The following is a 25,659-nucleotide window of genomic DNA, read 5'->3' as shown; positions in this document are numbered from 1 at the left end:
TTTTTTAGGATGGCTTGACAAATATTTAATGAACTATAATTTTTCTTCCCATGAAGGGATTTGAGTGAGGGTCCTGCCTCACAGTCATATACTAAACATATATCTATTGAATGCCCAAAATTTGATACTTTGGCTTAGATACCATGGCAGGCTAAAATCAAGCTAATAAAAAAGAGGCGGGGGGGGGGAACAGATTTGAGAGGATACTAATTTTACAACAAAGTTTACAAGCTATTGTTTGAATCATATGAAATTGCCAATAGTTGACCTTTCTTGAACTACAAAAATAGCTATTTCATATGGTTTAGGCCAAACGTTGAAAACTATGGCCATAAGCCAAATCTGGCCCACTGCTTGTTTATGTAAATAAAGTTTTATTGGAACACAGTCATGCTGTATGTTTGCATAGTCTCAACTGCTGTTTTCACACTACAACAGCAGAACTGAGTAGTCATGACAGAGACCATACAACCCTAGAAGTCTAACATACTTATTATTTCAACCTTTAACAAGAAAACTTTGCTGATCCCTGATTTAACCTAAAATGACTGGCAGCAACGGTAAAGGCACCAGGATTTCAGAAGCAGTCAAGATCAATGCAAAAGGAATCCTTACTAGTGTGTCCATCTGAGACTCGAGACATAAACTGGGACTTGAGAAAGAAACTGAATTCTGATGGAGAACAAGAGGCTCTCAAAACAACAGTTCAAGCCAAGGACAGAAGAGACAAGGACCCAAGGGATGGCGAGGATGATAATGGCTGTACTGGCCTTGGGGACCCAAATACCAGGAGTATCCCCAATCACTGGGATACCTCAAAATGCCCCCATTAGGTTCCAGAACCTGTCCCTGCTAAAAACCTCACATAAAGTAGGACTAGAATGAGAAAACTTTGATAAGGTTTCAGAGATCAAAATTTGTTGAACACCAGACTGAGAAATTGTATCTTTTTTGACTTTAAGCATGAATCAATAGAAGGATATGTAAACAGTATGATAGAAGAGTTACATTAGGAAAATTAATTTATAATAGAAGTGAAATAATTGAGTCTAGAGCAAAAACTGTATTATTCAGAATATGTATTTCTGTGGCCCTTTTTAGGGTTGTATGATAAAGAATAATTACTCTAATGATTGCAGTAATTACATTTTAAAGATTTATAAAGAGTTCTAGAGTTGGGAATCCCTTTGGGGTTATTATCAAATAGAAAAGTAATCAAAAGGAGCCTTTTCTTCTTCATTAATAGGCCACACATTACAGTCAAAACATAATCTGCTATAAAGCTTGCATTGTACATCGAGCTGCAAAGTCTTGCTACCAAATGTTTCCCAGGGATTTATAAATATTGAAAGGTAGAGAAGAATTTGCTTGAATGAGGAAAGTTCTCCTCTTTTCCATTTACTTCAATTATCCAAAAGCATTTTAAAAATATTTAACATTAAGCTAGAAAGCCAAGTGGGATGTGTGTGTAAGTAAACTAATAGCTAAATAGATATGTGCATGTTTATCAACCTGACATTAAATGTATCTTCAACCACATATATAAGAGCTGTCACAGGGTCATACAGTTTATTGATTTTATCAAAACTAATTCACAGGTGTCTTTAATTATGTAAACCAGCTGTTCACTGCCCAGTCAAGACCTCAGCTTGCAAAGACAGAATTATCTACTTAGACTGACCTAGAACACAGTTGCTCCCAATTTTTTTTATAATTATTATACTTTAAGTTCTAGGGTACATGTGCACAACGTGCAGGCTTGTTACATATGTATACATGTGCCATGTTGGTGTGCTGCACCCATTAACTCGTCATTTACATTAGGTATATCTCCTAATGCTATCCCTCCCCACTCCCCCCACCCCACAACAGGCCCCAGCGTGTGATGTTCCCCTTCCTGTGTCTGGATCTCATTGTTCAATTCCCACCTATGAGTGAGAACATGCAGTGTTTGGTTTTCTGTTCTTGTGATAGTTTGCTGAGAATGATGGTTTCCAGCTGCATCCATGTCCCTACAAAGGACACGAACTCATCCTTTTTTATGGCTGCATAGTATTCCATGGTGTATTTGTGCCACATTTTCTTAATCCAGTCTGTCATTGATGGATATTTGGGTCAACCATTGTGGAAGACAGTGCGGCGATTCCTCAAGGATCGAGGAACTAGAAATACCATTTGACCCAGCCATCCCATTGCTGGGTGTATACCCAAAGGATTATAAATCATGCTGCTATAAAGACACATGCACTCATATGTTTATTGTGGCACTATTCACAATAGCAAAGACTTGCTCCCAATTTTTTTTAAAAGAAATGGTGCTGGCCCTTAATTATACTGCAGCAATTTCTTCTCATGAACTTTTTAGCTATGAGCCCTTGAGTCATCAGCAACTGAAGGTCTGGAGAAGCCCTGGAGCAGCTTGGCTTCAGCTGTACATTCAGGTCCCCTAGTTCACTCTTTGCTGTGGCCAGAGAGACAGGGCCTGCAGGCAATGCTCAGAGGGCCAGGATTCTGGAAGTTGCTTCAGCACTCGTGGGCTTTAGGTGACTATTCAAAAACTGGGAAAACTACCCACCCTACTGGGCTGTCAGTGACTTCACAAGACAATGCATCTACATAGCTCTTGACATACTTAGTAAAAGATGCTGGAGTTTTTAACTTCTCAAGTTGTTCCCCTTTGCAATCAGAAAACCAACTGAAAATTGATGTTAATGGTCATTATCTTGGTGACAGACATTTGCCAGGGTCTCAGAAGGGTTGTATGGCAAACTCCACCTGGGTGTGGTAAGGGGAGTGTAAGATGGAAAGTATTGATAGAGGCCAGGGAAACACAAGGCATAGTGCAGGGACAGGGCTGGTCACAGTGGGCTCAGCTATCACCTTGAATCCTGACAGGGTGGGAGAAGTGAGCACTTACCAGGTCCCGAGGGTGCTGAGGCCTTGCGTGGAAGGATGCAGCCAGGCCCGGGAGACCCCCCAGAGCACAAGCCCTTCTACCTCCCATCTTCTCCATGTCCCCCATGGGAAGAAGCCAACCAGAAGCAGAGGGCTAGCAAGACTTCAGTGCAGTCCAGAGCCTGGAGAGGGCTCTGGAGGATCTGGAAGGACAAGTAGAAGATGCCCAGCACACTTCTCTTTCTTTTTTCCTACCATCAAGAGATGTTTGCTCTTATGCAAAGTCAAGCAACAATTCCAAGCCCTGGTTTTATTTTTAGCAAATTTCAATTTTTCCTCTCACCTTCCTTCCTGCTCTCTGTGTGGGCGTCCCTGTGCAGGTGACCAAACAGAGGCGGCGACTCAACTGCATTTTGCAAAGTGCTTTTAAGTGAACAAAGACATTAAACCACACTTCAGCTTGTAACAAGAATATCTATTTCTTGAATCATCACAACAGTAAAACTTGCTAACGTTATGGAGTGCTCACTATGGAACAGGCAATTTACATGCATTAACAATTTCTAATGCTGGCAAAACCCCTATGAGGTAGGAACTATTGCTATCATTTTAGAATTGGACAAAGTGGGGCATGGAGAGATTAAGCATGTTCCTCAGGTCCTCACAGCTAGCAAGGGGCAGGACTGAGCTTCAAAACCCGCAACCCGGATCCAAAATCTGCTCACAAAACCACATTTATACTGCCTCATAATTACAGTGAAAAGACCTAGAAGATCTTGATATTTAAAGAAATCCTGCAACTAATCTTCTTCATAGAATAAAAATATCTATTTTTATGAAAAAATCGCCCATTTTGTAATTTGTAAATTTGACATTTGCATGTTGCATTTCCTTATGTGCCCATGTGTCAGTTTCCAAACATTGTCTTTATATAAATGAAATAGAATATGATCAACTTAGGCAAGTTCCCACTGCGTAGCAAAGACTTCAGCTTGCAAAATATGAATATCTACTTAAAGAGACTGACCTAGAACACAGTTCCTCCCAATTTTCTAAAGAAAATGGTGCCAGCCCTCAGTTACACTGTAGCAATTTCTTCCCATGGTCTTTTTAGCAACGAACCCTCAAGCCATCAGCAACCAAAGGTCCCCAAGAAGTCCTAGGGCAGCCTGGCTTCAGGCTACAAGTTCAGGTCCCTGATTACACATTTATTTTCTGGGTTCCTATTCACTAAACATGAGAAATGGGGTGGGACATGGCATTTTTCATGATGGCCTCAGCACAGTCTCCCCACCCACAAATTCTTCCGCAGTGTGATTTGCCACTTGCCCATCCATGGGCACTCTTTCTCCAACCCCATGAATCTGAGCCCTAGGACTGCTTTGACCAGTAGAATACAGTGGAAGCGGTCCTATGCCTGGCCTGGACACAGTCTTTAAAGGGTCTAGAAACGTCCACTTCCAGTCTCAAAGCCCATGCCATCCCATAAGGAGAGAGAGGCCATGTGGCAGGATACCAGGTGACTACTACTGCATGAGGCCCAAGGAGAACCGCTCAGCTGAGCCCAGTCCACCCAAGAAATTGTGAAACATAGTAACAAATTGCAGGTTTAAGTCATTAAATGATGGGATAATTTTTTTGTATAGCAATAGATCTCCAGAACAAATGAGTTTACCAATATAATGCATTTTCTTTTGGGAAGAGGGAAACAGATAAGAGAACTACATTGTTTGCTCACATTCCCAGGTAGAAGTTTCACCTGGGAGCCGGGAGTCTCTAGATTTCAGGAGAACCTGGCTCCAGAGACCAGGCAAGCCTATTAGGGATAGCTGGTTCTTAGGTCATGGTGATTTTATTTGTAGGACTTGGTACTTATGGGAAATCCATAGAGCTAGACAGAAGAGCTGCATTTTCTATTCTGAGCCCGTGGTAGCCCTGTATCCAGATGGTTCTGGTTATGACCACACGTCACTCCTTCCAGTTTTGAAAGCACAACCAGCTGTCAGCTCCATCAAGGTCTGAGGAACTGCCACCCACCCGTGGCTGTGTGCTCTACGGATGGTGGCCAAGCCTCGGGTGAAAGGGCTACCCACCTCCACCTGCCAGCTTTGCTTCTCACCATTTCTGCCTTGCATGGCTGAAGCAGAAGTCCCCACAGCCTCCTCCCCAGCTGCCAGACTTGTCGGCACCTTTCCTAGAGGTCAGGATCCTACTTGGCCAGCCCTTGTGGGCAGCCTGCCCCTGCCTGGGAAGCCAAGAGCGTGACCTGCCCTGTCTGGACACCCACCAGATGCACAGCTCCTCCCAGTAGCTTCTGGGTATGGAACTGTGGCCTTTATGTCATGCTGAGCTACAGAGCTGAAATTGCTACTAATATATTTCAATTAAAACAAAACAAAACACGTAATCTTCTTATGCCAGGAATATTTCAGACATTGACCTATAGGCCTCTGCCAGCAGTATTAAGACATCTACTAAACTGAGGCCAGAATTTTTTTTTCTTCACATTATAAACTAGTAACATGCTTTCAAATACCAGACTCCTCCTAGTATTTAAACCCTTATAATATCCCATGGGTATATTTGAAAGTAACTATGAACTTAGCTTTCTATTATTCATTCATTCTGCTTGAAGCTCCTCAGGAAGAGGGTGGGGGTAGGAAGTGTGGAATAAAATCCTTTTTGGTAACCTGAGCTATTACATTTTCTCTCCATACTTAGAAGACCCAGATCCTCCCCTCTTTCATCCTCCCTTGTATCACTGGACCTGTAGCCCTAGGCATAGTTCCCTGAAACCCAATTACCATTAGATCCGAAAGGTGTCATGTGGAAATAGCCTCAACAGCTGGTGTTCGACAAGGCTCAGCAGCCAGCGCAGGCTCCGAAGAGCGGGCAAAGGCAAGGCGGAGGCTGGGAAGCCCCAGGGAGGTGTGCGGGCCACGTTAGGATGGACATTTGTGCATAACTCTTTTGCTGCCCTGGCTCTCTGCCGCCTCTGGCCATGTTAGATGCGACCATTTCCACAGATGCATTCCACAAGCAAAGCCGGCAACTGTTTGCTGTGTTGAGTTATACCATGAAGGGACAGATCATGTGTTAAAAAGAAAAAAGAAATGTGCTTACACATGGTGCTGGTGATATCAGCTGAGTTCTGAGATTTCCGTCTTGTAATGACATTTATATTTTTATATGTAGTCTTTTGAGATTGCACATAATTTGATGGATAATTACAGCATAAATACATTTATCCAAATTAAACACCCAAAAAGAAACTACATACATAATTTATAAACTCTTCCAGTCTCAACCAACACACTGACCAAAAAAATTAATAAAATGTTCTCTTTTTAAAGTTATTTGCCAAAATATATCCGCAAACCAGGTGCTTCTCTTTCAGGTTTACATAAAAGGACAAAAGGAAGAAAACAGAATAGAAGTTAATTATTCTGGTTCACAAGCCCTTATGTAAAGAGAAATGATTAATCGATTGCATTTGCCCACATCTTGAGAAATGCATACTCTTTGGCATTCTGACCACTCAGCTCAGACCTCGGCGGCACTCAGGATGCCTCTATAGTGGGCAGTAGAAGCGAGGAGAGATCCTTCTCCAGAGCTCAGAGGTTAATCAAGGAATCTTGACCTGCACAATGGAATCACCCAGGAAAGGAGCTTTCCAGGAAACCCCAACTCCATGCTAAGGAGCTACGAAATCGGAGGGAGAGAGGCGAGAATGTGCCGCCAGTCAGCAGGGAAGCCTCCTCGGAAGTGAGTTCTAAGCAGCTTCGTTACCTGACTGCTGTAGCTCCAAGTACCCTCTTCACATCCTGAGGCTCTTCCGTTCCCAGAAAGGTCAGCCCTCCCCTTCCTTATCCTGACTGCAAAGTGTTTTCAACACTGGAAAAGGTCATCTTGCAACAAAGATGAATAATGTGGGTTTTGTCCCTAAAAAAACTCCAGGAAGCATCTTGCGTGGGAGTCCTTGTGAGACCTCGAGCACATCAGATATGAAGGTCTCTGCATCAAGCACTCTGACCAGAAACAGCCCCCAGAGCAAGGTCCTAGAGAGGTGGCCAGCACCAAACTTCTCTATGATCCTGAAAAGGAAGACTGTAAATAGTTGTATCTTTTCTCAGGCACTCTTGAGGCCATTTCTGATCTTCAGGCCACCTACATTCGTAGGGAACTATATCTGCAGACCCCATATCCTGGCTTTGTGTGGTCTGACAGATGTGGCTGTGTACCCTGAGCTGGAGGCTCCTCTCAGAGCCCCGGGCAAGTACCAACACTGTGTCCGTGCCACATGGGCATGTACCTTGGAAGCTCCCTTCAGCCTCAGCAAGTGAGGAAGCTCCATCAGGGCATGCAGACACACAGGACTCTTTCTGTCACTCGCTGTCCCACACCCCACCCTTCCTCCCTCCTGCCGTCACTGCAATTCTGCCCTGAGGTTCCTAGGAAAGCCTCAGGGTTTGATTGAATTGAACCTGCAGCATTGGTTTCGGTCCTTGAGGCACGCTGGCAAAAAATGGTATCCGTGCCAGGACAAGGGACACCCAACTGGAAAACAGATACTGAAAGAGCAAAAACCATCTCAAGTCTCTACACACTGTCTTCCCAGGGCAGAGCCTAGGGTGTGTCCCAGAGAAAGTTTCTAGTAAGTCTCCTGCATCATAGACCAAATGCTACCATTTACCTGAGTATCTTTGCTGGAGCAAGACACACTAAAAGCAAACAAGTGATCCAAGTTAAAATGGGACCCATCATAAGCCCCTCTCTAAGAAGATAATAGATGACTGTCTATGAAGTTTAGAAAAAGACCTACCTGTAGACAAAGAGATAAACTGGGAAACCTCAGCTGTGTCTTCTAGGTTTTAGAAATCTATAGAATGTTTTTGTCAACCTGGAGGCAGTCAATATTCAATGAATAAGGCACGATAATTCACCAAATCCCTATCCCTTTGACTCAAATCTGTCCCATCTGCTGTATCAGTTTAGGACAACAGAAAGTGTTTGTCAGAAGAAAGACATTAAATATCCCCCCATCCTTTTATCAACTATGGATTACTTTACATGTGAACAAAAAACCTTAGGGAAAAACAATAATCAATGAACTTTTTTTTTTTTTTTTTTTTTTTTGAGACAGAGTCTTGCTCTGTCGCCCAGGCTGGAGTACAATAGTGTGATCTCAGCTCACAGCAACCTCCACTTCCCGGGTTCAAACATTTCTCTTGCCTCAGCCTCCCAAATAGCTGGGATTGCAGGTTCCTGCCACCATGCCCAGCTAATTTTTTTTTTTTTTGTATTTTTATTAGAGACGGGGTTTCGCCATGTTGGCCAGCCTGGTCTCGAACTCCTGACGTCAGGTGGTCCACCTGCCTCAGCCTCCCAAAGTGCTGGGATTACAGGTGTGAACCACTGTGCCCGACCTGCATGTACATTTAATAAAAAGGCATTTCTCTAGACATGGGGAAATGTAAATATAATTCTTTCAAAGAGAGATGGTCATTTGTCTCTCCAATGACTGGGGACAAGTGTTATCACAGATCTTTTCACAGAGGGCAACTGTATCTTCCTTTTATTTTCCACAGATAAAAGGCTGCCATGATAGCCAAGCCCTTTCTCCACTAGGCTCCTCCTTTGACCCTGTTTTTCATGTAAACAAAAGAGAAGAGTGAGGGGGAAAAACCTCAGCTGTTCTCCTTTATGCTCCCTGCCAATACAATAAACATGTCCCTGGTAGGTATTAACGGTCCTTCCACCAAGAGACTGTCATCTTCTAACAGCCTGCAACTGCTCCCAATTTCATGCAGTGCTCACTTTGTCAAGCACCTAATTCCAAAGCTTCCGACCCCCATGCTCACAATTAGAGGTTATTCTTTTGTTTTCTCCAAAGAATGAAGCATTGTTTGGCCAAAGCCATCAATCCTAGTGTTAGATTTATGCTGACAATTGGAAGATGTTGAAAATGCCAATTCGTCTGCTTCCATGATACTGTGGTGTCCAAGATACTGTCACTAATTTTGGATCATTGGAAATATTCCACCACAGGATACATTTGAACTTGTTAAAAATAGCCCAGCTACCCTTCTGAACATTTCAACTTACTGTGGCATCAACAGAGACGTGCTCCTAGTTACAGCATTGGCATGCTCCTCCGGAATGCAGGAAAGGAGTCGAATTTCATGATACGGAATTTTTGAGGTTGTCCATAAGATTTTTAAAATAGACCTTTCACTTCAGTGTAAAAGGTTACACACACAGTAAAAGATTATAAATATAGAATTCAATGTCTTCTCTCCAAGTATAAGCAGACCATATTGTATATTTTAGGTATAAAATGTTCACCTAAAATATTCAATGTGAACAACTGATACTATTTTCAGAATACTCCCTGTGCCTCCACTCTACTTAAATATGGAGCATTTAATTAAGTAAATCCAATTAATCACGTGAAAGTTAATGTGGGAAAAGGAAACAGCTAATAAACTCCCAATGGCTCAGAAAAGCAAAGCATTTCAAACACGCAGACTTTAGAAGTTTCCTATGTGCCTCTAATTATGTCTTTATACAAATTCCTTTAGCCTTCTCCCAATTCTGAAAAGTCTAAGGTCAAATTCTTTTCTATAAATATATCTACAAAAACTTTTTCTTCCCACACATAGGGAAGACACAAAAGATCGAGTGAGCTGGAACCCGTGGCCCCCTTCCTCATGGGTTTTTAAAACATCAGACATAAACTGCAACATATTTGGGCCACTGCAAGTATCAAGCAAAACAGCAAACCAGCAGAAGTCAAAGTCAACCCCAACAGCTGTGTTGAAAAAGATACACCAGCACTCACCTGAAGAAGAACAAAGATAAAAGCGAGTGACCCTATACACTTTCAAGAAAGCAGCCTTCCCTAACCTGCTTTTGATTTGTGTTCATATTAGCCCTGCAGGCTTAATTAAACCCAGTAGCCAACTGTGTGTCCACTTAAAAGTGCAATTAAAGAAGAATCCACAAAGGCCACTGGGCCCTGAGGGCCTCCCACAGGAGGCCCCACTATGAGTAATTCACTAATTGCGCCCTCTGTCCCCACTCTTAATGACGACTCTGCCACGCCCCCAGTCAAGATGCTTATTCTCCCCACTTAGGGCCAGCTCCAAAAACCTCAAGGCAGGAAGTGTGGACCCAAAAGCCCGTTCTGCAGAGAACATACACTTTTAATTAAACAACAACAAATTAAAGGCTCATTGAAAAACACTTAGCAACAAATCCAAAACTGCACTAAGGTCCGTGTGTGACTACCACTAATTAAAAGGACTCTTGATTACAGATCCCTGGGTGTGATCTTGCAGCCAGGACTTACGAAGGGCCACGATGGAGCCCACTCTGAGGAGCAGGCCAGCCAGTGTTGCATCCTCATGGGACACTGTGGTACCAGGAAGCGGTCCCGATCCAGACCCCAAGAGAGAGTTCTTAGACCTCGTGCAAGAAAGAATTCAAGGTGAGTCCATAAAGTGAAAGCAAGTTTATTAAAAGCAAAGAAAATAGAAGAATGGCTACTCTGCAGGCACAGCAGTGGCAATGGCGTGGGCAGCATGGGGCGGGGGTTGTTTAGAATTTTATTTGGGGTTTACATGGGGCAAGTCAGTCTTCTCCTCTAGCCATAGTCCGAGTTCAAAATATTGATTTCCTTCAGCCTACCTCAATAGACAATTCCTCAATAGATACTCCCTTTAAAAATGTCTTTCAAGATTTCAATGGACAGGGCACATGACCACAGCGAAGCCTGACTCTTGTCCTGACTTGTGTATGACTTCAGGAACTAAAGTCCAAGCACCTACATTGACTCCTTGAAGTTCTAGAGAGGAACCTGACTGCACAAAGCCTTGGGTCAAGACTGAATGAGGTGTGAGCCCCGGGAAAGCCCTTCTGCTCTTCCCACCTCCCAGCTTCATCCTGAAGATCCTGGCTGGGAATACTTAAGGGCTTTCCTCTGCACCAAGACAAACCTCAGGGAGCGGGAAACTCTGCAGGTGGGCCTGGAAACACTGTTCAAAGTTAAATAACATTCGCAGGCGTAAGCTTTCAAGTGAATGAATCTTTGCGATTCTTACTTGCCAGCTTGCAGTTTCCTGAATGATTTCTTTTCGCAAGCTGGTGATAGAACCTAGGAATTCCATCACTGCTGGCAGACGGAAAGTAAATTTGGCTCCAGGCCTGACTTTCGGAGTCAGCGTGGAAAGCTGCAACAGCCAAGATGTGCTGCCTGGACGCGCTGAGATGCTCTCTCTATATGGGGCCCCTCCTTCCCAACTCTCACCTCCACTCTCCCAACCTACCCATGACTGCTGCACAATAGACATTCAGTGTGACATTCTTAGGTGAAGAAAGCTTTAGAAAAAATACTAGTTTAAAGTATGCATTGTTAAAAAAAAATGTAGGGGAGGAGTGGATCGGCAGAGTGAGAATACTTTCAACTCAAACACCTGGATTGGGTTCAGGTCTTCCCACTTGCTCAGCACCACCTTTGAGATGTAAGGAGGCGAAGGAAGCGAGAGTGCTTCAGCGGTGGAGAAGAGGGGGGCCTTTAAGGGGGGCTTTAAGAGTCTCTTAAATCTTTAAGAGACTCCAGATTTTTCCCACCAGGAACCAGGACTGAAGAAGGGAGGGAATCTCTACTGCCGTGCGGCAAGCCAGGAGAGAGTTACCCCATGGGCAGATGCTGGCTCTTCCCAAGCTCGAGAGCACCATCCAATGTGACGCAGACGTCGGGATGTAACTGAATAGCCATACATGCCTGTCATACTCAGAACTGACTTAGATGTGGTCCCATCTGTAGGCGCCAACATGAAATCACCCAGGAACAAGACTAGGAGAAAAAGGATGTGTGCTCCTGCTCCCATCATAGCAGCAGCAGGCTGAATCCCACAGCAGAGCAGCCAGATGCTTAGAGATACCTGATAATATCAGATACAGGGCACAAAACCTGGTGCACCCACTTTGACATGGGTTTGGGGGAGGACGGCTTGACTCAAAACTTTGTGGTGAACAAGGAGCATAATAATTAAAATTATTTTGGTTTAGCAGAGAAATTAACCAGAGGAGGACAATGATAAGGAGGGGGAAAGGAAAATTCCTCTGATAGATGGGGGAAAGTCACTAAAGGGTATCTGAAGAGCAGCCCTGTGCAAGAAGACAGGAGGCCGGGCACAGTGGCTGATGCCTGTAATCCCAGCACTTTGGGAGGCCAAGGTGGGTGGATCACTTGAGCTCAGGAGTTCGAGACCAGCCTGACCGACATGGTGAAACACTGTCTCTACTAAAAATACAAAAATTAGCTAGGCATGATGGTGCATGCTTGTAGTCCCAACTACTTGGGAGGCTGAGGTAGAAGAATCACTTGAACCCGGGAGGCAGAGGTTACAGTGAGCCGAGATCACACCACTGCACTCCAGCCTGGGCAACAGAGCAAGACTCCGTCTGAAAACAAAACAAAGAAACAAACAAACAAAAGACAGGAAACTGCAGTCCAGGATTCCCCTTTCCAGTTTAGATCATCCAGACACCGTGTCCTGGGCAAAGGCTCAATAATATCTAACAATGGACCCCTGCTCTGTAAAACACCATTTTTCTTTTATATTTACAGCCTGGAAATATTACACTTAAATGCAATGTCTATCTTTAACTCCTAGGCTCAAGCTTCAATAAGGTTTCTCTTCACTGACACACTGGCAAAGATATTCTGATTTTAAACTTCAGAACAGTGACAGGAGGACAGGAGGTGCTGCAGACACGAGGCATTGGACATGGGCACCCTGCCAGGCTGTGAAGTGAACATTCGAGGCCCTTCCCTAGCTTCTCGCCTGCCAGAATAAAGTTAAAATCCCATACATCTTAGAGTGTCCAAAATCAATATTGGAGGCTAACATTGGATGCTTTTCAGAAAAGAAAATGCTTAGAAAAAGTAGAAATCATTTTTTAAAAATGGTCTAATACATTTTATCCACTTAGGACAATGTCTTCACATAATTCTGTACATAACACTATTAGCTGCTTTAATTATGATCAACTGAAGCTACCAGAACCAATACAAATCTATGATTAAAGGAGATTTTAAAACAAGAGAAAATGCCCTTGCTTTCTTAATCCTTCTGTTTCAAAACTAAATATCTGCCCTGCTAACACAGACATTTTTCCAATCTTGTAACCAGCCAGTCTGTTTAACTGAATGGCTAATTAATTATCCTGGAAATCTAGAGAACATTAGCTTGTTGAAAATGAAAGAAAACAAAACCAAACCACAAAAAGTACCTACCTAAACAGTATTTTATCGACTAACCAAAACCATCAAAAGTGGTATGAAAGATGAAAATGTCACCCACCCCACTGCCATCTAATCAGCGGAAGGAACTATTAGTGCATCCTCATAAATAACTCTGTACCGCTGATGAAGGGTAATAATTTAGGATTGGTAATAGAAAAACATGGTCGTTCTGTAAATGTTACTCTTAATTTGCTTGTGAGCTAGGCTTCATGTTTGGGAAGAGGCAAGTTCAAAGTGAGCTGGTCAGAAATGACCCTGGCAAACGGTAAATCAAGCTATTGCACTAGGACTTAAAACACTGTTGCTCTCCATTTTTGGGAAGAAGTAACTAGAAAGACTGAAGAAATTAGGAGCTATGAAAATGCTGACCTGAAGCATCACAGGACTGGATAAAAAAATACTCTATTACCAATGGAGAAATGCATATGAGTGCTAAAGGCCAGCTAACCTGGACCACATCCCAAAAGCCATGCTGGATGTATCTGGACCGTGGACCACCTGTGCCAAAGTAAACACTCCCACGGAAAGCCACTATGTGGAAACCAACTGGTGTGGGGAAAGCAAGGTGCCCACAAGAGAACTGAGGAAGCCTGTGGCAGGAGGCAGAGAGGATTTTAACACACTAAACAGATGGAAGGTGCAGTAAACAAGGTGGGAGAGCTAAAGACACTCACTTCTACCCAGAGAAAACAGTGGAAGAGCAAGGAAATGAGAGGCAATTTGTATGTATCTCTACCCAAAACCTACATTCAGCTTTGCATTTTAACTGCAAAATGTGCCAAAGCAGAATCAGAAGAGCTAGAAGCAATTATTTGATTCTTCTCTTTCTAAGGTTGGGGGGCGGGGGCGGAAACACTCATCTTTAAATACTTAGGCTCTGGGCATTTAAAAATCTGCATTCTGCCACTGGTTCTGGATGTCAGAAGTTACCTGCCTCTCCAGCTGAAGCGAAGGTCTTGCTAAGAGAGTGTACAAGGACACAAAGCAGGCATTGGGAGCTTCTCCCCCATCAAAGGACAGCAACCTCGTTTGTTGAACAGAATGATGCTAGGAGTCCCAGACTCTGTAGCTCTAATGAGACCACGAGATTCTGTGTTGTCAAAGACCTTCCCGCTGAGCTATGCACATGAAATGATAAAATGGGCAGAGGGGTATCCTCTAAACAACGACTGGGAATTGGGGTACACCCAACATTCAGCAGCAAGGCTGGCTGATGAGTTTAACTGATTTAATCTGGTTATATTGTCTCACCCGGAAACAACCTAAGTTTGCTTGTTTTCATAATAGAGATCACAGCTCAGATAGACTTCCCAGGAAGAAAGTGCCTCCGTATCAAAGAAATGTGCTCATCCCAGCACCCACTAGCCCTGGCGCTAAGCTTTGTAAAAGTAATGGAAACACAATACATTTCCCAGTAGACGCAGCAGGACTCGTATTTAGGCCACTGGCAGTTTAATTGACTCTAATTTTAGGGATGATGTCCAGAATTTTTTTTTAAACTAGTTTTATTGAGGTATATGTTACATGCCGTAAAATGTACTCATTGTAAGTGTACAATTTAATGATTTTTAGTACATGTACAGAGTTGTACGACAATCTCCACAATCCAATTTCTTACCATTTCTATCAGGCCCAAAAGGCCGGGGCTGCCCATCTGCTGTCACGCCCAGTTCCCACTGCTAGCCCCAGGCAACCGCTAACCTGCCTGCCATCTTTATGGGTTTGCCTTTTCTGGGCATCTCTATAAATGGAAATACATGGTGTGTGGTCTTCAGTAACCGGCTTCCTTCACTTGGCGTAAGGTTTTGAGGTTCACACATATTGCAGCATATATCAAGAGTTCATTTGTTTTATTGCTGAATAGTAGCCCATTGTAGGGATAGACCACATTTTGTTTACCCATTCTTCTGTTTCAACTTATTAAATCTATAAATCCAACTACATGACTAGGCTTATTAGCCTGATCTCGGAATTATAATAAAAAGCCTGCCATATTTTAAAAATATTCTAGGATGTCTAAAATCTCTGTAATATGTAAACATATGTAATAAGGATCCAATATGTTCCCCGGAATTTGTGTGCTTGGAGGGGAGGGTGCTGTTTTAAATAAGAACATCCCTGAATTTCAATTTTTCTATGTTTTAATACAGGTTAAGTATCCCTTACCCAAAAAGCTTGGGACCGGAAGTATTTCAGATTTGGGATTTTTCTCAGATTTGGGATTTTTCTCAGATTTTGGAATATTTGCCTTATATATATCAGCATTTTTAGGGTCACGTTGGTGCTCAGAAAGTTTCAGATTTTGAAGCATTGTGGAATTGCGATTTTTTGACTAGGAATATTCAATCTGTACACAGAAATTATATTTATGCCAATCTCCATGTCATGCAAGGTCATCAATTCATTTAACAAGTACTAACTTACTGTGCAAATCGTCGTGTATTAGGAAATAGGAAACATGCAGTCCCTGTCCCACCCCTGCACCTGCCAGTTTACAAAGACATTTGTATTTCAAGACTGCGCTAATAAATCAGTTTGGAGGCATTTGGAACATTTTTCTCCAAATAAAGAATATAAGTAGTTTTAGAGTCCACAGTGAGCCCCCAAAAGTCTTGTTTAAGCCTTAGTTCTTTCTCTCAGTAGACTCTATTGCAGTTGATACTATATACAATAGTATCTAAGGGTATTTGTTGATTCAGTCACTCACCCAAGATGGCCCGAGAGCCTTCTGCATGCCAGGCACTGTTCTAGGCACCATTGACAACACAGCTAATGAACAAAACAGTCTCATGGTCTCCTAAGCTGACATTCTGTATCTGTGAAAGACTTTAAGAAATAAAGGCAGTGTGTGGAGTTGTGCAAAATGATATGGAGAGAAGGCTGGGCGCAGTGGCTCACGCCTGTAATCCCAGCACTTCGGGAGGCCGAGGCGGGCGGATCACGAGTCAGGAGATCGAGACCATCCTGGCTAACATGGTGAAACCCCATCTCTACTAAAAATACAAAAAAAAAAAAAAAAACACACAATTAGCCAGGCATGGTGGTGGGCGCCTGTAGTCCCAGCTACTCGGGAGGCTGAGGCAGGAGAATGGTGTGAACCCAGGAGGTGGAGGTTGCAGTGAGCTGAGATCACACCACTGCACTCCAGTCTGGGCAACAGAGCGAGACTCCGTCTCAAAAAAAAAAAAGATACGGAGAGAAAAAGAAGAGTCTAAAGGAAGAGAGAAAATGGGGGGCAGGGGTATTTTCCATGCTATTTGGAGCACCTTTCTGAAGGGGGGATGCTTGAACAAAGATCTCAAGGCAGCAGGACTTGGTAGCAGTGAGCCTTCTGGGAAAGTGGTCAGAAAGCATTCCAAGTAGGAGAGGACAGGCAAAGGCCAAGAGGCTAGCCACAAGGTGGATGGGGCTGGAGGCAGAAAGGAGGGACTGTGGCAGCAGTGAAGACTGGTCCCAGAGCCAGGATCACACAGGACTCTCCCTAGTTCCCAGCCTCGGGTGCATATCCCTCCTGCAACTGAAGATTCCACCCCCACAGCAGGTCTCAGGCACACAGACCCATCTGAAGGCGAGCAGCACCAATGCGAGAAGCTGCAGACCCTGACTTAGCAGGCATGGTCTGTCACTGCATGCAAATTCCCGGGCATCTGTCTTCTTCCCTCAGGTGGTTCTCCAGATCCTTGTTCACGCAGTGTGTTCTGAATGACCATTTTGAGGCCCTTCCTTTGTAATCGAGCATATTGCTGGCCATTCTTGAAGAGAAATCCTCCCTCCTCACTGTCTTCACCTCCGCTTTTCCTCATCTTAAAGACAGGGTTCGGTGAGCAGCCATCGAGCTGACACGGATGTGGGATTCTGACCCACCCCTGGCCGTTGGTCATCTTCAAGGCCATCTGGATGGTCCAACCGCTGTGTTCAGGGTCCTCACAGAGCTTTTGCCCAATTCCATGAGTCACAAAGGTACAGTTACACTCTGTCAACCACTCCCACCCACACCACCCATTCTCTGGCCATGAATCCGTCCACCACTGCTGGCATCTCTCCGGCACAGCAGGAGAGTCGTCCCCTCAGGATCCCCCACTGCCAGCGAGTACCTAATTCAACGAGGAGGCTTCTCCCACGGCCCTGCCCAGTCAGGCAAGCATCTTTATTAAACCATGGGCTTCTGCTCATCATTCCACCCAGCTCTCCTACAATACTAACTTTCTTCTAAAGTCAAGTCCAGAGTTAGGAATTTATATGACAAACATACTTAGTTTATATTCACTCGTCAACCCATATGAACAATGGCTTCATTATAATATCTGCTACACAAAGAAGTTTAGCATCCTGAGCAATTATTTTTCCTTTATGCCGCCACTTACAAACAGTGTTCTTAACTTGAAAATCAGGCCGGGCACGGTGGCTCACGCCTGTAATCCCAGCATTTTGGGAGGCCAAGGAGGGTGGATCACTCGAGGTCAGGAGTTTCTACCAAAAACATAAAAAATTAGTCAGGTGTGGTGACACGTACCTGTAATCCCAGCTACTCGGGAGGATGAGGCATAAGGATTGCTTAAACCTAGGAGGTAGAGGTTGCAGTGAGCCGAGATCATGCCACTGCACCCCAGCCAGGGTGACAGAGCAAGACTCTGTCTCCAAACAAAGAAAAAAAAAAAAAAAGAAAGAAAATCAGTAGTTTTACAACAAACCTAAATCTCAGTCCTGTAAAAGGAGTCACAGAAGCCAGCTGTGATTCTAAAATCCATTTGGTTACAGGATGCCTAACCACAAATGTCCCTGGCCTCCGACGTGTTCTCTTTCCACAGCAGGTCTGGGGGCACCGGCAGGAGTCAGCTGCCTTGGTGGCTGGCTCAGAACAGCTTTGGGGGCCTTCTGCAAGATGTGTCACATCTCCAGTTTTGTTTTGTTGTTTTGTTTTGTTTTTACAGGAAGAAAAGCTCTCTGTGTGGAATGTTATTTGAAGTCGGTTTGCGAGGAATGCCATCTCTCCTGTGATTCAGGAGAATAGAAGTTTTGGTTTTATGATTTTGCAGACAGATCACAGGAAACTGCTTAGCAATTTTTTTTTCTTAGTTGCTTTCCTTGACACTGTTTTTCTTTCCATGGGTACATCATACATCGTTGCCAAACATTGGGTGGATTTGAACTGATTGAAAGAGGCTCGATTTTCTGTGAACAATTTGTCCTTGTGCTATCCTGATTGTCACTCGCCTATAACTTATTTAATTTCACATCTCAGCAAATACAGCATTATTTCTCCAATAGAGTTGGCTTCTGATAGAATCACTCTACTGGTTATTTATCATACATATCTGTCATTGAATTACCTATTGCAGTAGTATGATTTACTCAATTGTACATAAAAATGTAACATAAAATAACATTTTTCCTGTGTATACTCCTTCATTATTCTACATGAACCCTAGGTTAGCCAATTCTACAGAATTTCAGTGACAAATAATGGGTGGACGATGGGAAGATAAAAGATTAGTGGGCTCATGACCTTTCGATAACAAAAGAAATTCATCCTCTAAAAAAATTATTCTTTTAAAATAGTTTTTTTTTCTCAAGTGGTAACAGGAAACCAATTCTAGGAAACCAATAAGGAAAAAAAGAGTTTAAAAATAGAATGATTTTATTTTTTCCAAATACAACAATACTATGTCAGTACATTTTAAAATGTAGGAAAGGGAAATAAAGTGTGCTTGTCTTTGCTCTTGTCAAACCACCATTAATCTTGGACCAAAAAAGAAGGAGAAGAAAGAAGATGACAACAGCAATTCCTTTGGGAAAATTTTCTGTGTTCTTGAGCCCACTGTTGGGTTACCCTTTTTTTTTTTTTTACATTTCACGCACAAGGTGAAATATGACTTGTTTTTGAAGTTGCCTGGCTTCAAAATACTCTGTGAAATGGACAGCCAGGTTTTCTTAGCTATACAGTCTTTTAGTTGGCAAAGATTGTGTCAATACTCGTATGTTGAAATAAATTACCTATTATCCAATACCTTCTCTTGGATCAAGTTTTCATTTGTTTTGTTCTATTTGGCTTCAATTTTGAATCAAAGCAAGTTTTGAGTAGTCTCATTTATATTGAAAAGTTTGTCTATGTCTATTCTAGCTTACTTTAATTTTGCTTTTTCTTCTTTTCTCCCTATCAGAAATTGATTTTGTATATCTGGATAACCGATTCTTTAAAAGTTCATCTGAAAAATATGCTGTATATTTACCAAGCATACCCACATCTGTTTCTCCAAAGTGCTTCCCAGCAACCATATCTCACCCGCTGAATTTATCCCCAAGTTGCTCCCAATCTATACAGGAATTGGAAACAGGAGATTGCCCCCTATCTATAACAGATCATCTCTGCAGGGCAGCAGAGTGATAAAAACCTAATTTTCAACCAAACTTCTGCATCTCAATTTTAAAAAGTTGCTGAGAACATATGTGAAATTATCTATGTTGTCAACTGTACTCAAGACAACTGAAAGTACTTATAGATGTTCATTTTATGATTCAAGAAAACAATTAACTTTCTTGATATAAATTTGCAAGTAGATGCAGGTGAGCAGAAACGTACAAGGTTTCACTTTAGACACTTCGTACTGAGTTGTAACTCAATTTGTTAGACACCATAATTTACATTTTAAATATTATTTAACACATAAAAACTTGTCACCTTGGTATAATTATACCCCAAGCAATTTGTCTGGGTAACTATAGCAACGATTGCAGAAACAGTTTAAAATACAAAATTGGTATAATTTTAGAATCAAGAATTATGGAGGATTTATTGCAGGATGTAGGGCTGCTGTACTCAAATAGTTGTACATATACTACTATGAAAATGGATTCCTTGACTGGGATATATTATAAACTCATTTGTTCTGTCTTGCACACCATCTGCTTTGTAACTCAAACCTCTTCATTGGGATGAGTTTTTGATGTTAGTTAATTGTAGAGTTCATGATTACTTGTCTACATAATACAATGCCTTTATACTTTTGGCTGGACATTTAGCAAAGGTTTTCTGCCCCTCCTCCACATCTTCCTGTATCAAAAGAAAAGACTCAGTTTCAATGACTTTATGACCAAAAAAGAAATCATTGGAAACTCTTCAAACTCATCACCAAGTTAAGTAAAACTGTGTCACGATTCAGATACGCAGCTCTCTCTAACATCAGGAGCATCTGACATCGTCCCCAAAGAGCTGGCATCTGTTATTTTGGGCCCCTAGCACACAGCACAGAGAAAGCCTTGTTGGTTGTAACATTTGTCCTTCAGCAAGAGGCTAACATGACTCTGGAACTAAATTTCTTACTGCAAATCCACGGATGGGGCTTCAGAAGGCACCTGACTCTCTAAAATTTATGCAGAAGTTTGGATGAATGTGTTTGTATTTATTTTGGTCTCGTGGTCAATACGTTTTAACAGCCTCGGCGCTGTAAGTTTCTGTGTTTCATTCTCGCAAGACACGTGATGAAATCATTGTAAAGGGAAACGGCAGTGAAGAACACAGGCTTATTTTAACCAAATTCTGAACATCTCAAAAATTTCTTTTGGACAGAGACAAGCTTTACCACCCAGGAGACCAAAGCCTTTGCTCTCAGCAGGGATCTCGCAGCTGTTTGACATTGCAACAACCAAATGAGTTAGTGCAATTCACAAAAGACATCAAATGATTAGCATCATCTGTCTTCTCCCTGTTAATAAAAGTACATATTGGCTAAAAGCACATAAAAATAGATGTCAGTTTGTCACCCCCACGCTTCAATGTGTATACAAATGCTTAGCGTGACCTCACGGAGCAATGTGGATGAGCAAGCTTCTATAACCAAAGTTTTTAAAAGAAAGAAACTCAAGGAAAAAAACATCTGTGTTTCAAGTGAACCAAACAATTACACTTAGGGCTGTTTTTTCATGAAAAACAAACATAGAAAAAGAAATCTTTTGGAAGGGAAAAAAATCCATGTTTCTTTTGGTGTAAATACAGGCAGAGACGAGAAAGTTATTTCAGTTATACATAACTTAAAGGTATTATCCGCCTTAACTGAAACTGTATAAAGTGGTCAGGATAAACATTACACTCTCTAAAATAATGAAACTGGCATTAATTAGCAACAAATTTAGCAATCCTAATTAGGTACTGAAAAATCTTTCTCATTAAAGTCTGGTTTTGTGTTTCTGTCTCCTTATGAACAGACTACCTCTATAATTAATAACATATCTGCTGATTCCAAACTCAGCCATTAGGATAGAGCTCTTCTGGGTAAGCTAGACGTAAAACTTGTCTTTCTTCAAAACGAACTAGAACAATCATTTGTGACTCCTGATGTGTTAACTAAAGTACCCCTAAAAAGCAGAACGGTATGAAACAAAGCTCACGCTATCTTCCCTCAATTTCGATTTCTTTCTGAGTAAATGCAACAGTCACAAGGAAGACAGATGTCCAGACAAGGAAGAGTTTACAGGGATCTTCTTCTCTGGAAGAGACCTTTCTAGTTAGAGCACTTAGGTCTGGCCGCCACCTTTCCTGTCCCCTCTTCTAGCAAGGCTGACAGCTCTCTATAGCCACCGGATCAGCTCCCCCAACCCCCGGCCCCCAAAATGAAATTACTACAAGATCTGCCTGGTTCTGCTGTTTGTTGCCTGGGACTCCCGCCCACTCGCCCAGGACCCAGCAACTGCCTGTGGCGCCTGGTCCTCAGAGCTCTCGCTCGCAGCGCCCCCTGCCGGGAATCCCGAGGACGCCGCAGGCGCAGGAAAGTTAAATCCCAACTCTGGCCGCGGCGTCCAGGTACAAAGCAAGCAAACGGCTAGGAGGTGAAGGCGCTTCCCGCCAAAGCCCAGGGAACCAGGATGTGACCACGCCAAGCCAGGCACCGGGCGCCGCGGGGAGCGAGCCGCGGGAATCACTCCTCCACGACTGTTCCCACGCACATCTTGGGAAAAACCCTTCCCTCTGGGGCCCAAAACCCTGAGCCAGGGTTTGTAAAATCCGTGGAGCAGCGGAGGGATACCTGGGGAAAGGCGCTTGCCTAGCTGCAGCCCACCTGGCTGGTGGTTCCCCAGGCCTCTGCACCCCGCCTTAGTGTCTTTCATTAACCAAGGCGCTTGGCGGAGTTCAGCCCAAGTCCCACCGCCTCCCGGTTCCCCTGTAAGGAAAGCAGGAAAACCTGCCCAAGCCGACGAGGCTGCGAGGTAGCGGCTCGCGGACCGCCAAGTCCCGACCTCCGTGTCCCCCGCCCCCGGCTCCCGGCAGTGGGAGCCTGGAGGCGCGCGGGTGCGGACACAGACCAGTGTGCGCACCTTTCCGGGTGTTGGGCAGGGGTCACGTCTCGCCCACCGCGACGCTCCGCTCCTTACCTCTCTATGCTCAGACCTCGGCACAGGCGGGTACACAAACTTCCAACCCGTGCACTAGCTCAACTGTGGGCGCCCCCGGACTGACGGTGGTCCTAATCCTGTACGCGGAACCCCCGCCCAGGTGCTTGCTGATGGATCCCACCCGAGATCGGCACCACCCACCAGCCGACGGCTGCAGTCTCCCGGTACCGGCCAGCGGCGCGGTCAGGGGCTCCGGCCAAGGCCACGCAGGGATCGGGCGGGGGTCGCTCACCAGGTGCGGGGCGCGCTGGTGCCAGTCATCCAGTGCCTGGGGCCAGAGCGGCTCCGAGGATCCTCTTCAGCACCTGGCTAGGGAAGTGGAAGCAGCAGCTGCAGCCGCCCCCTGCCACTTCCCCAGAGCCGCCCCCTACTCGCTGCGCTCCAGAATGGGGGCACCCGCTTGGGGGCCACGAGAACAGTCCCCGAGCGCGTAGCCAACCGGTGGGTGGGCAGGTTCGCGCCCAGCAGAGACGACCCGCGAAGTGGCAAAGTTGGGTTTCTGAGACAGCTCCGCAGGGCAGTCGCGGGTGGGAGAGGGGAGCGCCCCGGGATAAGTCACACTGGCCGGGCCTCCCCTGCAAAGGGAAGGTGGAGGGCCGGGGCTGCAGCGGGCCAGGGGCTGCGAAGCCCACCCGCGGCGGGAAAGCAGCGCTCGGGAGCGGGCGCAGCGAGAGCAGCCGCCACCGGCGCCGCCTTCCCGGCGAGTAGATCCGCGCGGGGCGAGCGGGCGCGGAGAGCGCGGGGCGGGGAGCGCGGGGCCTCCTGGGCCCGCCCCCGCCCCGCCCCCGCCCCGCCCCCGCCCCTCCTCCTCCTCCTCCTCCTCCTCCTCCTCTCCTCCTCCTCCTCCTCCTCCTCCCTGCCGGGGTGAAACTCCAGCGCCGCACCCGCGCCTGACCTCCCCGAGCCCCGCCCCTTCCCGGTACGGGACCCCCACCTTCGCTCCCGGGAGCCCCGCTGCACCCCAGAGTTCCATTCCTGCTTCCCCAGTGCGAGTGCGGCCGAGCGCTGACTTTTGGGGGCTCCCTTCCCCGTCTCACTGGGTCCCTCTGCGGCTCCCCCGCCCGCTGTCCCGCCTCAGACGTGGCTGCACCCCAGAGCCCTGAGACGTGGCGATGCCGCTCTGCCGGCCTCTGCTCCAGGTACGTGCTCTTCCCTCGGCTGAATCTGGCCCTGGGGTTGGGGGGCAGGGGCCGTCTGGTCCTCCGGAACTCGAACTTTGTGATTTTGTTCTTTCTGTGTGACACCCTCATCCGTTCTGAGAGTGAAACTCCTTAAAGAAGACGAGAGAGTCAGTCGTTGCGGGTTCTTGGAGGAGCCCTTTGGGGGTGAGCCTCCCGGCTAGTTTGGGTCGATTTCAGAAGGTTGAAGTCCAGGAAATGAAGAAATCTGACGAATCAAGGAGGCAGGTGGAGGGGTCCCCAGGTAGCCACGCTGAGCGTTAAGAGAGAAGTCCCGTATGGTCAAAGTCATTCGTCCAATTCTGAGCCGAATATTCCTTGTTGCACTTTTGCAGGATCTTTGGGCCTTACTAAGTACTCAGGTGAAAAGTTTCTAGTTGGAAAGCGAGTAAAGTACCTTTGAAGACGTGTATAATTGGATACTTTGTTGCAGGTTTTCAGCTTCTGAAGCAGGCGGTGGGGGAGAGAGGGAGGTTGTCAGCCTCGCAAAAAGAGCAAATGGTAAAGTTATAGGAGTATAAGGTATAAAACTTGGGTGCGGAGTCCTGACTGGCCTTGAGTGGCCCTTTCCCGCTGGATGGGGGGTACGGGACAGTATCTCTGGGCCCTTTCTTCTCCATCTGCACCTCAGAGGGAGGCTTGAAGGTCCCTGCATGAAGAAACGCGTGAATTGCCCTCTCCTAACCGCAGTGAGGTAGGGACCCGGTAAGGACCCGTGTTCACACCAGCGCCCTTCCAGCCGGTGGTGGGTTATGGATGGGCCTCGCTGGTCCTGGGCATGGTCCGGCGCGTCCATAAGGGTTCCACTGAGCTCATCAATAAAACAAAGAAGCTGTTGCAGGCTGCAGGGTGTCATAGCTCTCGCACAGTAGCCATGCAGACCTGAGAGGACAATGGAAATACAAATTGCCATCGATGTGTCTATTTTCTAGAACTTTTTTTTTTTAATAAAAGAGTTAAGTGAAAGCAGTTCCGAAGGTTTCTATGAAAGCCCAGCCCATCCCCAAATGCTCAGTTTCTGGCACGTGTGATCTGGCTGTCTTGGGTACTCAGCCCTTACTGGGATTTCCTTTAAGGCCTCTGGGAGGAAGTGTCAGTAGCCGGCAGGCCTCCTTGGCAAGCATTTCTCCCTGGGTTGTGGCGGGGGCTCCTGGCCTGCTGTGTGGCAGCTGCAGGCTCCTGGGGACCTGAATGAAAAGCTTAACCGTTCTCCCTTCCCTTGCTTGGCACTTAAGACACTAGCTCCATTCCAGACATTCCGATTCTCTTGCCTACGTGGCACAGAGGCCTAGGAGCCTCCCTGTGAGGCAGAGGCAGGCCAAGGTCTTGCCTGGCTGCTTCTAGAGGGGAAGATGTAGGGAGGAAGCTGCCTTCTGCTTGGATTCTGCAGCCTTTCACGGACCTGTGGAGCCTATGTGGCCAGGGTGAAGGAGACAGAAATTAGAACCCAATGTATTCAGCTAATCCTCTTCTTGCCTCTGAACATTGCAGTTAATACTTTAAAAGAAAAAGAAAAAAGAAAAAATTCTTGGCATATAGAGCTAAGCAGTGGGAAGAAGACAGCTTTCTACAGCATAACCCAATAGGTCTGATAACATAACACTTAACTGGATAAATTCTGTAATTTTGTGTGTATGCAGGGGGAGAGTTGAATTCAGTTTTGCTGTTTACAGGCTGCACCAATGCTCTGTTAAAAGATGTATATTTTAGTGATAATTACAAAATAATTGCTAATAAGCAGGTAAATAAACCAAATTATAATTTAGAGTGCATCCTTTGTTTAAAGTGAAATGGATCTAAATTGAGTATGTAATTTTGAGTTTTAACCTGGGGAAAGTTCTTTTTATTTATTTATTTTTTTGAGACAGAGTCTTGCTTTGTTGCCCA

The 25,659-nt window shown here is 44.9% G+C and overlaps 2 protein-coding genes across 3 annotated transcripts in view; one reads left to right on the top strand and one right to left on the bottom strand.

Annotated features, from left to right (window-relative positions):
• Nucleotides 1-23,340, bottom strand: part of SEMA5A (semaphorin 5A) — a 512,129-nt gene extending 488,789 nt beyond the window's left edge. The window contains exon 1 of one of the 2 annotated variants that reach the window (XM_050794063.1): nt 22,827-23,340. The gene's annotated coding sequence lies outside the window, so the exon portion shown is untranslated. Of the gene's footprint in view, nt 1-22,573; nt 22,768-22,826 lie in introns of those variants that run through there. The other variant, XM_050794064.1, reaches the window with a different exon arrangement.
• Nucleotides 16,479-25,659, top strand: part of CCT5 (chaperonin containing TCP1 subunit 5) — a 739,483-nt gene continuing 730,302 nt past the window's right edge. Inside the window, exon 1 of the mRNA XM_050794069.1 lies at nt 16,479-16,488. The gene's annotated coding sequence lies outside the window, so the exon portion shown is untranslated. The remainder of the gene's footprint in view (nt 16,489-25,659) is intronic.

The sequence above is a fragment of the Macaca thibetana genome, chromosome 6, assembly GCF_024542745.1.
Source record: "Macaca thibetana thibetana isolate TM-01 chromosome 6, ASM2454274v1, whole genome shotgun sequence".
Classification (NCBI taxonomy): domain Eukaryota; kingdom Metazoa; phylum Chordata; class Mammalia; order Primates; family Cercopithecidae; genus Macaca; species Macaca thibetana.
Note: the sequence above shows the minus strand (reverse complement) of the source record. Positions and strands in the feature narration are given on the sequence as shown.